This window comes from Phragmites australis, chromosome 7 (assembly GCF_958298935.1).
Source record: "Phragmites australis chromosome 7, lpPhrAust1.1, whole genome shotgun sequence".
In the NCBI taxonomy this organism is placed as follows: domain Eukaryota; kingdom Viridiplantae; phylum Streptophyta; class Magnoliopsida; order Poales; family Poaceae; genus Phragmites; species Phragmites australis.
Window position 1 is genome coordinate 23384848 of NC_084927.1, and position 12143 is coordinate 23396990.

A 12143-nucleotide genomic window follows, 5' to 3' on the forward strand; every position below is an offset into this window, starting at 1 on the left:
TCATTTTTACCGTGTTGTAATTGAGACTGAGGTAATTAGCCTGGGATATTTCCGGAGGGAGGTAGACAATGAGAATGATCCAACCATTTTGCTTGTAACAGAACCACAAAAACTATGGATGGGAATGAATTCGTTGCTGGGTTCTTCCTTCCTTCCTCCGTTCTTCGTCTGATTTCCTCTGTTCTTCGTTGGGTTCTTTCTCCTGTGATGCGTGATTCTCTTTTGGTTGAGCTCGAGTTCGATCGGGTTTGACATCTCGTCGCGGCGTGCGGGGTTGACTCGGGACCGCCGAGCCTCGATTCGTGCCGGCGAGCCTTGGTTGGTGCGCCCGGATTTGCGTCGCTTGATTTGGCAGCCGCGAAAGCATCGGAGAAGGGGAGCGGAAACCAACTCTCCAGAGGCCACGGGCTTCTTCGCCTCGCGCGCAGGCGCGTACCGTTCCCGCTTCAATTCGTTGCAGAGCCTTCAAATCTCCGGCTCCTCATGGCCTCCTCAGGTATTCCTCGATGCGAACTTGTGGGATTAATCGGAGAAATTCTCCGTTCTTTTTCTATCTCTTTGATTTGTCGTCGGGTCTACCTGTGGATGTAATTATTGGTATCGCGTGATGCGTCAGTCGCTTAGGAGTTAGGAGATTGAGTAATAGTGCGATTTTGTCAGTATCTTTTTCTATTCACGCTTTGTTGTTCCTTATAGGTTCAAATAAGTAAAAGAGAAGAAGAGATTCTGAACCAAGTATAAGTCATGATTGTCAAATCATATGGAAAAGGAAAATCCAGCTAGTTTCAAGGGCCTATTTATTTATGCTTGTGTCAATAACGAGAGATGCTTGAAGTTCGTGATACGTCTGTTGAGAAACGAGTAAAATCGAAAAAATGATCTCCGGTAGCTAATGGCCTAGGATATATGTTTTGTCCTCAAATTGTTCATGTGATACTGTAGTGCTCGTTATTGAAATATTCGAAGGATTATGATTAGAATGTACATATAATAAGGTATACCGAGGTCATCATGAGTTGTTGGAAGCGTTTATCCTGTATCAAGGATTATAATCGTAAGGAAATCGCCTGAATCAGGTGCTTAATGTCAATGGAAAGCATGTTGCCTGGGATATTAGTTTGACAAGGTGTAAGTATACTTAATTAGGGCTACTTTTTAGTGCTGTTACTTATCGAGTTGTGGAGTTAAATTGTTATTTGACCTCATCATTTAGGATTGTGTTGTGTTGCTGTGGAGTATGCAGTTTAACAAGATAGGTATTCTCATTGAACTTTTTCTTGTCAGCAGGGTGAGAAAAAAAAACAATTCTTTACCGCTTGTTGTTTAATTATGGCTTAGGAGCGTTTTGTATAAAATTCAAGAATTAGCATATCTACAGGACATCAGGACATTGTGTTTCTGTGGCTGAATTTTGGATCTATTCTTAGCATTCAAGACACACTTACGTGATATGATAGTCTTCTTGTGCAGATATCTCTGTTGATATTCGGCCTGACTTTAATCGGCCTGACTTTAACGCGTTTGATCATTTACCAAGCATGAGATACATTGCAACAGAGAGACCCTGGCTGAGTAAGTATAACATGAAGCTGAACTGGTTGTCTGCCACTTTTTTCATTTTAACTGAAGAATGACAGCTGAACATTAGCTTCTTTAGCGCTATGGGGGATTAACCAGTTTTTTGTCTTTTGGCGTCTAATTCCTTAACAGAATTATATGGAATAAGAGTTCAGCCTGTACCACCATTCACAAGTTTGAGCTGTAAACCTGATCCAGCACTCATTCATCGTTGCTTACCTGATGAACTACTTTTCGAGGTGATGATTATACGAACTGAGGAGCATTTATTTTCATCCTCTTAATGCTGGAATTGAAAACACTTTACTAAATTGTTCTCCACTTATGTCCGTTCCATGTGTATTTCCTGTTAAGTATCTCTGTATATCTCATCATATCATGGAATCATCATGAGAAGGAGCTATTATACTTGATTGATCCATAATGTATTTCCTGCTAAGTAGATAAGGGTGCGTTTGGTTGCTCGCATGCTTGAGGCCCGTATATGTGAGCAATTTGTTTGGTTGCCTGCATCTGTTCAGTCTGACTGAGAAGAGATTGTGTTTGATTGCTCGCACGAAGACATGTTGCATGAGATAAAAATGACAAACAAGTGTTACCATAATATTTATTTTACGTCATTGTACTCTTATAATCCTTAATTTATCTTATTAAGCCTTGATATTCTACGAAATACATTAATGTCACTTAATGCACACTAATAGCATCATAAGATAGCACCAGCCTGCATCCAGCGAGCCATGCTCTGTAGAAACGCCCAAATCTACGTTTCTAAAGAGCCAGGATGAGTGCATGCATTTGCATCCTAAGAGCCAGGCTCAAGGTGGCATGCATGCAACCAAACACTTGCTACCTGCATCCCATGGGTCAGGCTGAGCCATATGCAGACAACCAAATACACCCTAAGTATCTCCATGTACCTCATCCTATCATAAAATTGGCATGAAAAGAAGCAAACATCATTGACATCAATAATCAATGCAGTACTACTTTCCTTAACTGTTTTATGGCTATTTTTTTCAACAGATTTTCACAAGAATGAGCCCATATACTTTAGGGAGGGCTGCATGTGTCTGAGCAAGTGGAAATATACTGCACGTAATCCTACTTTGTGGCGTACTGCATGCCTGAAAACTTGGCAGGTTAGTGTACTTATTTGTTGTTATTCGGTTTTCATGCTCTTACATTTTTCTCAAGCATCCAAATTTATAATATGAAGAGGAGTGGAATGGAGGCAAACTACAGGATGGTTCAGTCGTTGTATGATTCTTCTTGGAGGAGCATGTGGCTGCAGAGACCAAGAATCCAAAGTGATGGTAAATATTCAAGAAGCAGTGGATCATATAATATGGTGCATTACTAAAGCATATTTCTCCAAATAGATAGAGTGCTTTGAGTTCAACCTGACCAAGTGCTGCCTGGGATTATCTGATTACTACGATTTCATCGATGAAGCGGTCACCATGACAACTAGTAAATGATTAATGGAAGTTGCTTTAAGATGTATACCTGAGTGTATCTGTGCCATAAACCAAAATCTCATACAGAGTGCTAAGTAGATATACATAACTTTGACTATCATTTTGTCTAGTGTGCCCACTTTAGTTTGCACATGAGATCTGAGGCATCATGGTTGTTTTTTATACAATATTGATCTGTTGTCTGTTAGTATGACGTGCAGTGACCATGCTCTTTGGATTCACTTTTGAGTTTAAATCAAGGCATATTGTGCTGTTAAGCGTTAGTGGTTTTAGATGCAAACTCGTCCTATTCCAATTCTCACAGATAGTACTATTCCGATATATTTTTTTCTTTGAAAACAAGCTGAAAGTTGTTGATTTAATTTCCTGATTTTTCTGTTGTTATTGCTGTCTAATCGTTAGAGCTTTCAGCATTGTGGGTGTATTATATTTGCACTGACTTTGATACTTGCTGCTTCGTCAGGTCCCTATGTCAGTAGGAACACATATATTCATACTGGAGTTACAGAGTGGCAATTCAAGAAAACTGTCAATGTGGTATGGTGGCACTATTTGTTTATTTTTTAGAACACTTTCTAGATTTCAAGATACTCGCCTTTACAAACACTGATCATTATGGTTATATTATGATTATTTTTCATATTGATTTCATGTTCTTAGTATTCCCAAGTTGTTAGTATTAATGATTATACATCCCTTTCATCTTCTGATATGGGTGATCGCGGTTGTAAGCGCGAGTTCTAGGGCGAAGCCCAGAACGCTGAAGGGACGACGACGCCACAGCACGCCGGCGACCTATGGTACTGGCTGACGGTGCCACCGGTCGTTTGTCGTCGGCGACGCCTGATACTGATTTGTTGGCAATCAAAACATGCCCTATCTTCTCCTCTTCTCATTAATTTATAGAATCCTCCTAAACATGGAAACTACTAAAGATAGTAACTACTGACTCCTAATAAGATTACAACTCCTATTAACTAACAAAAGAACTCCTTCCTTTCTGTAGCCCTGGCGATACTTTCCCAAAACCTGATACTTATGTCTTCTGCGAATTTCAGCTTCTCAAATCTGGGTGTTGCTTCCGGAAATACACCCGATCAAGCTTGGACATATCAATACTCCCCTCCTCAAGAACAAGCTTGTCCTCAAGCTTGAAATTAGGATATGATCGACGGAAATCCAAAGCGTCCTCCCACGTAGCTGCTTCGATTCCTGCGCCTGCCCATTGAATCAAGAACTGCCGATGCCCTTTAACAAAACGCTGCACCAGTATTCCATACGGAGATAACTGTGCTGAATCTGGTGAAGGAAAAGAAATATCTTCCGGCAAATCAAGAATATCTGTAGGAGGAAGCCCTTTAAATGGCTTTAATACCGAGACGTGAAAGACGTCATGAATCTTAGCCGTGATCGGTAAAGCCAAACGATACGCGACTTCTCCCACTCTAGCCACCACCCTGTAAGGCCCAAAGAATTTGGGTGCCAATTTATGATCGTGACCCTGTCGAGCTAACAATTGGCGATGCTTTTGCAGCTTGAGCCAAACCCAATCTCCCACAGAATAAGTTACCTCTCTATGATGAAGATCATAGCGTTGCTTCATTCGGTTCTGTGCAGCCAAAAGATGCTGTCTAGCCCGATCTAATAATTCATCGCGATCCACCAGTTTTCTATCAACTGCATCCACTAGCGTTGCACCCTAGCTATATGGTACTAATGGAGGAGGTTGGCGCCCATACACCAATTCAAATGGAGTCATCCGGAGTGTAGAGTGATAGGAAGAGTTATAACAAAACTCAGCCCAAGGTAACCATTGTACCCATGTGGATGGCCTTTCAGCAGCTAAACACCTCAAATACATCTCAATCGTACGATTAACCACTTCTGTTTGGCCATCCGTCTGAGGGTGATATGCAGAAGTCAGTAGCCTGGTTCCACAACGCTGAAAAAGGTCCTGCCAAAATGTGCTTGTGAAAACTGGATCGCGATCGAAAACAATAGACTCTGGCATTCCATGTAATCGCACAATCTGGTCAAAGAAGATATCCGCGATCGTTGACGTCGTAATAGGTCGTTTAATAGCAATGAAATGTCCATATTTGGATAAACGGTCCACCACCACCAACAAAGCCGTCTTCCCTTGTGATTTGGGAAGAGCAACCACAAAGTCCATGGACACATCCGCCCAAATGTGATGCGGTACTGGCAAGGGTTGCGAGAGGCCAGCTGGAGCCAAAGTACTTGATTTATTTTGCTGACAAACAAGACAACTGCCAATATACTCCTCCATAGATCGGCGAAGACCCTCCCAAAAGAAACTTTGCTGAATACGGGTGTAGGGTCTTATGAACCCCCTCGTGAGTAACTTCATGATATGCAGCCACCACCTGGACTCGAATTGGCGACGTGGCAGGAAGGAATAGGCGTCCCTTGTGGTAAAGGAGGCCATCCCGTGTCGACCATGGACGCGCAGTGTGACGGGTCGCCTCCTGTTCAGGTTCAATAATGCCCTGGTGTGACGCAGCAACAGCTGGGGATGCCGCCAACAGTTCTGTACAGCGCTGTTGAATTGCCGGATCCTCACGCAGTGCCTTCTCCCAACCCTCCAGAGTCAGCATCGTAGGAGAGGAAATCGTTGCACAGGATTCCTCATGTTTGTGCATGCGAGATAGTGCATCAGCCGCTATATTAGCCCGGCCCGGTTTGTGTTCCACCACAAAATCAAACCCCACCAACTTACTGACCCAATGCTGTTGAGGTGGCGTCACCAAAGCTTGGTCGAGGAGAAATTTCAAACTGGCATGATCCGTTCGAACCACAAACGGTCAACCCCACAAATAAGGTCGCCAATGTCTAATCGCCTTCGATAATCCAATTAGTTCCCGCTCATAAGCTGCTAATTTTTTATGCCGATCTGCCAATTGTCGACTGTAATAAGCCACCGGATGCCCTTCTTGTTGAAGCACCGCTCCAATGCCGGTGCCAGAGGCATCACATTCCACTATAAAAAGAATGTCAAAGTCTGGAAGGTGGAGAACAGGAGCCGATTGTAAAGCGTCTTTCAAACGCCGAAAAGCTGATGCAAACTCATCTGACCATTGGAACTCCCGACGACGAAGAAGATTAGTAAGAGGTGCAGCGATCGTCGCGTAATGATGGATGAAACGCCGATAATACCCTGCTAAGCCCAAGAAGCTCCGTACATTGGCCACAGACATAGGAATCGGCCAACGATCCACATCCTGCACCTTGTTGGGATCGACATCCACTCCCTTGGCTGAAATTATGTGGCCGAGATAACACACCATCTCCTGAGCAAAGGTGCACTTGGATCTTTTCAAATATAGCTGATGCTGCCGGAGTTGAACCAATACCGAATGAAGATGCTGCAAGTGGTCTTCCCAAGAAGAGCTGCACACCAGTATATCATCGAAGAAAACCAATACAAATTTGCGAAGGAATTTAGCTAATACCTCGTTCATAAGAGCCTAAAAAGTTGAAGGAGTGTTACACAGCCCGAACGCCATAACCAGGGACTCAAAATGTCCATGGTGAGTACGGAACGTTGTCTTTTCAATATCAGCCTCACACATGCGGACTTGATGATACCCTGCTCGCAAATCAAGTTTGGAGAAAAATTGAGCCCCGTGCAGTTCATCCAGCAATTCCTCTACCACCGGAAGTGGAAATTTATCTTTAATGGTTTTGGCATTGAGTTCACGATAGTCCACGCAAAACCTCTAAGACCCATCCGCCTTACGCACCAAGAGTACCGGCGACGAAAATGCGGAACGACTGGGTCGGATGATACCTTGTGCCAACATCTCTTCACACTGCCGCTCAATTTCGTCTTTTTGACGATGTGGGTATCTATAAGGCCGTACGACGATGGGATCTGATCCCTCCTTCAAGCAAATTCTGTGATCACAAGGACGCGAAGGTGGAAGTCCCTGTGGCTCCTTGAACAAATCATCAAAGTCACTGAGTAAGTCCTGCGATCGCCTGTCCTCCCCAACTGTGAGGCTGCGCAGCTGCGATTCCATCACGTTGCTCCTAATGCCTTGCAAACACACCTTGCAATCTTCCCACGAAAAAGTCATTTGCAGAGAGTCGAAGTTCCAGCCAATAGTGCCCAGCTGCTTTAACCACTGCATGCCCAATACGACATCAAAACCTTCCAACGGAATCACCAAGAAGGAGTCCTCGAACTGGTAGGACTGGATACAAAACTGGGCCTGTGGTATGCCCCCAAGACAGGGCAAACGAGCACCATTTGCCACTCGCACATGCTGTCCTGTAGCCGTTATCTGGTTAATCTTCACCGTGGAGGCAGCATGACTGTTGACAAAATTGTGGGTACTGCCACTATCCACCAATCCCACCAAATGTTGGCCTCCTATCTCCACAATCACTTGCATGGTGTTACCGGCCTTCGGTCCGCGCATTGCGATGGCGGACAGGGCTGGCTCTTCCTCCTCGGGTTCCTCCTCCTCCCCTTCACTCACTACCTCCAAATGGAAAAGACGTTTGTAGCGATGGCCACGTGAGCATACCTTATCGCAGTTGTAACAGAGCCCCTTCTCCCTTCTTTCTGCCATCTCTTCTGCACTGAGTCGGCGCCTATAGGGTTGAGTCCTTCCTGTTGACGTGGCCGCTGAAATCTGGGTAGTAACAGAGGACACCTTGGCGCCCCCTGGACTGGACGCCGAAGACGGCGACTTGGGCGTCCCCAACACTGCTGTCCCGCTACCTGCCAAAACGCCCAGGCCAGAATTTCGTGACGCCGCGTTCCAGGATGCCCATGATCCTGATATTGCGGATGTAGGCATGCAGCGACTGAGCCCAGGACGTGCACGTGACACCTGCGCAACCTTAGCAAGCCATAAGTCTTCCCGCCTTGCTGCCTCCCGAGCGAGACCAATAGCATCCGCCAAGTCTCGTGGACGATCGCGCCGGACGTCGGCGGCTAGTGTCGGCGACAACCCTGCTGTAAAAAGCTCGATCTGATTGGCCTTCGACACCTTTGGCGTACGCGCAAGGAGACGCTGGAACTCCCTCGCGTAGTCTTCCGCCCTGCCCTCCCCCTGCTTCAAATTCGATAAGTCTCCAAGTGGTCCTGCGGTCGAGTGCCGCGTGAAACGCTGAAGGAATGTCTCATGAAATTCATGCCAACTGATGTGCTGATCTTCCTCCTCCCAGTTATCCAATACCTCCTGTGCCTCTCCACGCAAATGCATCCCTGCCATCTCCACCCAATCCTCCCTGGGAATGTCATGCAGCCTCCCAAAACGCTCGCACTGCCGGAGCCAAAGCAGCGGGTCCTTCGTCCCATCGTACAGCGGTAACTCATAACGTGGGGCATGCGCTGACCAGCGGCGCCCTCCTTGCTCATCACTGCCTTCATTCTCTGCTCCGTCTCTCGGATGCTCATCTTGTCGCAGATGCTGTCGAACTCCAGCCCCGACGGACGACCCACACGTTGGTTGGACCGGTTGCTTGCCCGTGATCTTGGAAAGCTCCGTGATCGCCTTCCCAAGCTCGACCACCATGATCTGAACCTTGTCCATTGCGGTGGCTAACTTCTCCACTGTGACCTCCAGATTGCCCAGACGGTCTTCTGCGGAAGCCATAGGACGGGAATCAATTGGCCTTCCTGATACCAATTGATATGGGTGATCGCGGTTGTAAGCGCGAGTTCCAGGGCGAAGCCCAGAACGCTGAAGGGACGACGACGCCACAGCACGCCGGCGACCTATGGTACTGGCTGACGGTGCCACCGGCTGTTTGTCGTCGGCGACGCCTGATACTGGTTTGTTAGCAATCAAAACATGCCCTCTCTTCTCCTCTTCTCATTAATTTATAGAATCCTCCTAAACATGGAAACTACTAAAGATAGTAACTACTGACTCCTAATAAGATTACAACTCCTATTAACTAACAAAAGAACTCCTTCCTTTCTGCAGCCCTGGCGATACTTTCCCAAAACCTGATACTTATGTCTTTTGCGAATTTCAGCTTCTCAAATCTAGGTGTTGCTTCCGGAAATACACCCGATCAAGCTTGGACATATCATCTTCAGGTTTGCTACTACCGTTATTTGAGATTTTTCCCAAGCGGGAAGTTCCTCTATAAGGTCCCTATTACAACTCCTTCCGTTGTCATTTTTCTACACTCGACAGCACGTTTCTCACTTGTAACATTGATGTTTTACTTTCCTGTGAAGAGCAGATTTCCCCAGAGAAAATTAAAGATGCTGTCAAGTGCATGCATTTTCGAGCATCAAAAAGTGATTGTGTATTTAAAGGCGACTGACTACATACTGTCAGAGGATGGCCAGGTGAAAAATTTGGACCTTGTATATGCTTTCTTCAGCTCTATCCATCACGTTCTTCTAATATGAGCTACTTTTTCGGGCATGCAGATGGAATTGGCACTCCTATATCCGGGGCATCGGTACACACTTGTTAGGATGCGCCTTAGGTATTTTGTATTAAGATTTTGCGTAGGTTTTGATGATTATCGTCAGTTCCTAGTCTTTGAAATTTGCACTAACGTTCTGCAAGCTTAGAGGCACTACAATTGGTGCAAATAACAGGTTGGATGTATTAAAGATTCTAACTACCGGAGTGAATGCAAGTGAACTGAAAAACTGGAAAGGCAGCATACTTGAACTCGTAGAGGGCTGGGAGGAGGATGAGACGCATGACCCAGATGTGCCTGCTGTTTCCCACAGCAGGGGTTTGGTTCCCTTTGTGTTTGTTCCATTTGAGGAGGTATGGCGGTTAGGTGAATGTTGTACTATTTTATGTGATAAGAATGCCATTGGAGGAAGGGGCCAACTGCAGCTTGCAGTCTAATTTCTAACTTCAAGCATAGTATTCTCTACATAGTATGATTGACCGAGCATTTTGCGTAAATTGTCCAGGCTGATACTTCGGTGCTAAACCTCCCAGTGGAGAAGATGGATTTCTTTGTCCCTGGGTGAGCTCCTTGTGATGACAAAGACGACGGAGAATGGAGATGATTGGTGGCCCTATTGCAGGCTAAGATGGTGATGATGGAGATAATCGGCGGTTTCATTCCCAGGCTAAACTCATGTCGGAACAATATGTAAATACCCAGTCTTGTTTTATTTCTTATTCAGGTTGCTTGCATGCTGTTGTTTATGAAATATAATAATAGGCTATGTTGATGCTTGAAAACGGGGCAAGCAGAAAAATAAGCTCATTGTCAGAAACGAGTGGAAAATCGCCCTCCTACATGGGTCTGTACCATATAAGCAAGCATTGTCTATCGTTGTAAACTCCTGAATCTGGATAACGGTGTGGTGGTCTAGGCCAATAATGGAGCATGTATTTTGGGATTGGTCAGTAAAACCATTGCTTCTAGTTGCTTGATTGCTGAATAATCAACGGGTAATGATTAATGAAATATGCTTTGCTCTGTACATTTCTTTCTAATCGCTGGAAATCCTTTGCATCTTGGATACATGAACCGCTTGAGTCATAGATATGTTGTGGTCTACTGATGCATTCATTTGCTGAATGGGAAACACATATGTATTTATCTTTCCTCAAGGGTTAGAGATAGCAAATGATCAAATCTCGAGAAGTTCATTGCAAACCTAATTAACATATACCGTTAGCTACCCACTGGTTGGCAAAAAAGTTGCATGCATTTCAAGTCGTCGTTCTGGAAACCAAATGGTTCTGAGATGTGCGAGAGGACTTGCAAGAGGCATCGTCGAATCACACGCACTTCGATCAGCTGGATATCTGGTTATTTGGTGGTAGCTGGCACTTTCGATTGACTGAGTGTAGTGGGTGCTTCTTCTACATGCTGCTGGGTTTGGGTTTGGGGTCTTCCTCCTTATACACGAGGTAATTCCACGCCAGATTATGAGGGAGGTACGTGTCCTGCAGCGCAGGAGACAGTGCCATAAAAAGTTTGGTGAGCGAAAATTCAACCTAGAATGATTAGATTTGCTTAATCATAAGGTCACAAGCTCAGTAGTTGAAGAACATTTGTTAACCGAGATCTCATCTTGCCAAATAATTTAGTCCATTAGGACATGAATCATCAATAATCGATCTTCCCTTATCCGAGAGAAGCGGCTAAAATCCAAAATTAAGTGTATTCAACACATAAGGTTTCCGGTACAAAATGATAGCATCAAAGTGTCTATAGCCGGTATAGGCTATATTCGGCACACGACGTGCCGAATACGGCACTGTAGTCCATATTCAGCATCTCATGTGTAGAATACACCTGATTTTCAGCATATGAGGTGCCCAATATGGCTAGACTCGCATTTTTTTCGGAGTACGATGTATCAAAAGTCGGTTTTTGATAAATAAGGTGTCGAATACAGATGCTAAAATTGTAAATATGATGATATATTATCTATGTCAATAAATACGATTACATATGTTGCCTAATTTTAGATTTTGTGCAGAGAAGTTGAAGAGTGGATTGGGTAACGAATGGAGACATAGGAGCATGTGGGGACGACGCGGATACCGGGTCCCGGCACGTGGGCGAAGCCGCGAAGGCTGAGACACGCGGCTAAATGTTGTCGAGTATTACACTCACAACTCTTCTTGGTTATCAAGTACCCTCCTAAATATTATTGACCGCATGCTATAGCGCTTTCATAGTTTGTGGTGTGGCATGGTGACTTATGGCATGCTTTACAACATTTCTATGACCGTACCACTAAAATCTGCAAGTCGAGAGTGCACCAAATGGATTGTTAAATTGGATTAGATGGTCATAGATATGTTAGCAACCATGTTAAAAGTCACTAAACCACCCTTGAAGCCACACACGCACTATGCTATGTGTGGCCATAGGGAGCATTTGCCATAAAAAAAGTTATAGGTGGATTACTGACGAAAATGAAGTTGTAGGGTGTTTTTGGCAAACAACCAAATTTGCAGGTGGGTTTTGCAATTTTCTCTTGCTTTATTATTTCCCACAGATTACCAATCTTTTTGACTCGCTCAAAAAAAAAGAAAAAGAAGATAATCAATCCCTTTAAACAAAGGAGAAAGAGCCGCTACTCTTTACGGGGCCATGCATGAT

The 12143-nt window shown here is 44.7% G+C and overlaps 1 pseudogene; it reads left to right on the forward strand.

Annotated features, from left to right (window-relative positions):
* Positions 1–342: 342 nt before the first annotated feature.
* Positions 343–10487, forward strand: LOC133924236 (F-box protein 7-like; annotated as a pseudogene).
* Positions 10488–12143: the final 1656 nt, after the last annotated feature.